The sequence below is a fragment of the Lissotriton vulgaris genome, chromosome 5, assembly GCF_964263255.1.
Source record: "Lissotriton vulgaris chromosome 5, aLisVul1.2, whole genome shotgun sequence".
Classification (NCBI taxonomy): domain Eukaryota; kingdom Metazoa; phylum Chordata; class Amphibia; order Caudata; family Salamandridae; genus Lissotriton; species Lissotriton vulgaris.
In genome coordinates this window covers 200,742,254-200,745,257 of record NC_141693.1, presented here as the reverse complement: position 1 = coordinate 200,745,257, position 3,004 = coordinate 200,742,254, and positions in this window count along the sequence as shown.

Below are 3,004 nucleotides of genomic sequence, written 5' to 3'. Positions count from 1 at the left end.
CGTGGCCGTCTGTCCTGCAAGGGGGATGGGCCACTAGCCCCTTCCAGACCTCTCTTCCTGGAAGTTCAGTCCTGGCTGGTGATGGGGTTTGATGGCTGCGGGGCACTCCGGGCGCTCTTCTGGGCGGGCACCTCCTGCCCCAGGAGTCCCTCGGTGACGGTCGAGCCCTCTCTCCAGACCCTCTCTGTCCCTCAGCTGCAGGCCTCGAAGAAAAAGCCCTGGGGGTTACACTCTCTGGACTGTCCGAGGTCTAAGCCTGTAACCACAAAACAGAGCGGCCACATTCTCCGCCCATGAGCCGAGCCATTCACACGGGCCACTCCCCACCCAGCGGGACACCAGAAGGTGCCCTCCCACAGAATCCAGAGACACCCCCTCTCTCAGGCAGCACCCCAGGGAAACTCCCACACCGGTGAGAGCCACAAAGAGGGACTCCCCGCTCCAGTGACAGCCCCAGATGGGACTTCCAAAGTACCCAAAGAGACCCCCGAGAGAGGTACTCCCACAGTACCAAAAGAATGCTCACTCCAGTGACAGCCCAACAAAGGGAGACTGCCGCACAAGTGAGAGCCAATTAAAGGCGTCCCCACCCGGAGAGGGACACTTCAAACCAGCAAGAGCGACAGAGAGACACTTGGAAAAATGACTGTTACACCCGGACAAAGCCCCAAGAGGGAGACTCCCTCACGAGCATCAGAGAGGGACCCTCCAGACCAGCAGGGCCGTGCCAGAGACAGCCTCTCACATATAACACCTGCACAGAGCGGTGGACACTGCCCTTCCAAGACTCTGAGGGTGGACAATTTACACGTCCCACCGAAATCGACCCTAGTCACATCCAGAGGGGTGCTCCCCCTGCGGGTCTCCGTGGCCGGGTGTGGGGTCGTGTCCACCTGCTTTGAGGGGTGGCGGGGCCGCATCAATAGTGCAACATGATATGAACTGTGTTCTTTTTCTTAAAAGAAAAATATTTACGTCTTTTTAAATATTTTAAATGCCTGCAAATTGTTTGACCTTTTCTCTATCATGATACTGTTATGGTTTTTATTAACTTCAACAATAAAGCATTGACTATGAGAGTGAAACGGAATAGCTGTGTTTTAAACTATGGTGATCTGCGGGCGGCTGCCTGGAGCCGATGTAAAGAGGTTCTTAGCACCGCCACTCACATGGGATGTACCCACACAGCCCGGCACACAAAGAGGCAAGCTTGCACACAGTGCACAGTCAGTGACCCTCCCGGCACTGACACTCACCAGCTTCACCCCCCAAAATGCTAACAGTATCCAACCACCCAGTCCTAGGATGACGACCTCAGTCCAGACCATTATGACGTTACTTCCGGCCCTGATCGTTCGCCTACAAATCCTTGGTTTAGCCCAATTAGACCAGTGAAATCAAAAGAAGACGCCAACCCTCATGCACGAGGCTACCACACAAAAGTGTGGGACTGGAAACAGGGTCTGCAGTGACCCAGAGGGAAGTGTCGCCCTTTCCTCAGTCCAAGCTTCTACAGGGTTGCAGTCACTCAGCACAGACACCCAAGAAGTGTCGCCCACCAAGCACAGACACACGAGAAGTTTCGCCTACTCAAATTAACCAGATTGCTTCAACTAACCAGGAAAGACACCCACGGCTGGTTCACCCCATCAACTAAAGCACAGAATCCCGTCCGCGGGGGGTATTTACCCACACACACCTGGTCGAGGCGATGGCACCCCCCAAAAAAATGTCGATGCGACTTATTACAGGCAGGGAGGTTCGCCTTTGAAGGGACGCAGGCACTAGTGTGTCCCGCCCCCGTCGCCGCGCCGTCCTCAAGCCTCAGCCCCCACGCAGGAGGGACTGTTCTCCGAAGCGTGCCCGAGGGGCAGACCTTTAGTACCAGAGTGTCAATTGGAGTTTCCGCGGGTTCTGGCTCTTTTAAAGCAATTGACGCTGCCAGACGAAATAACCCGTAAATCTTTCACACATGGCAGTGATTGTACCCCCCCCCTTTCTGTCCACGTGCAGGGTACCCCGGCACCACTGGCTGGCACTGCTCACGACTCATCATCCACATGTAAACCGTGGCACATTAGTGAAAGGCGGGGCTGGAGGGTATCGGCAGGTTCCAGGCCAATCAAGGGTTAATCTATCGCTAAATTGCAGCCTGTGCACACAAACACGGCTGCGGTGCCCCCGCTGACACCAGCTCGAAGACTTTGGAGGAAGGGGCGCCCATTCGAAGCCCCTCCCGTTTTAGCAGGGCTGCGTGGAGCCCCCGGCAGGCTTTTGGCGGGTTTGTTGACAGCGAGCTCCTGGGTCACAAGGCAGCTTAACACCTGCCCCAAGGGGCATGCGACCTCCCTCCACTGCTTCCGCGTCAGCGTGCGGATGGCCCTTTGGCAGTATGCCTTGCTGCGCCCCCTCCCACCAGCCCCGTGGATAGCTTTTAAGGCTCATTGGAAAGGTGTTCTGGGTCCTCTGGCGATCCGTGGTCCGGCTAAGGTCTCTAGATCACTCTACGACCCCTTGGCAGCAGCCCCCCCCCCCCCACCACGGACACCTTGGTGAATAGAATATTACAGGGCGCCCTGTGCCTTGCAGTCCACCTGCCCTGCCCCACCCTGTTCTATAGCCCGTTGGTAGCATACCCACCTACACTCCTGTACGCACCGTTGCATGAACCAATGGCAGAGTGCCCTCTGCCGCCCTCACTTTGGGGTTCCAGGCCATAAAGTACGCATTTTTGGGAGTTGACTCTCCCCCAATTAGCTCAACCCAGACCTTTAGCCAAAGAGGCTGGCGCTGCCTCTGGGAGGCTGGAAGGTAAGGTTGGGCTAAAAACAAAGGGGCAGATTTATGAGGCCCTTGCGCCATGTTTACGCCGCTGTTGCGTCACGCAAGGCGGCGTAAACGTGGCGCATCCCTACGAACGATTTACAACGTGACGCATCTAGGCAGATGTGTCACGTTGTAAAGCCCTGCGCCGCTTGTGGGCGTTCCGGCGCAGGGTGGGCGT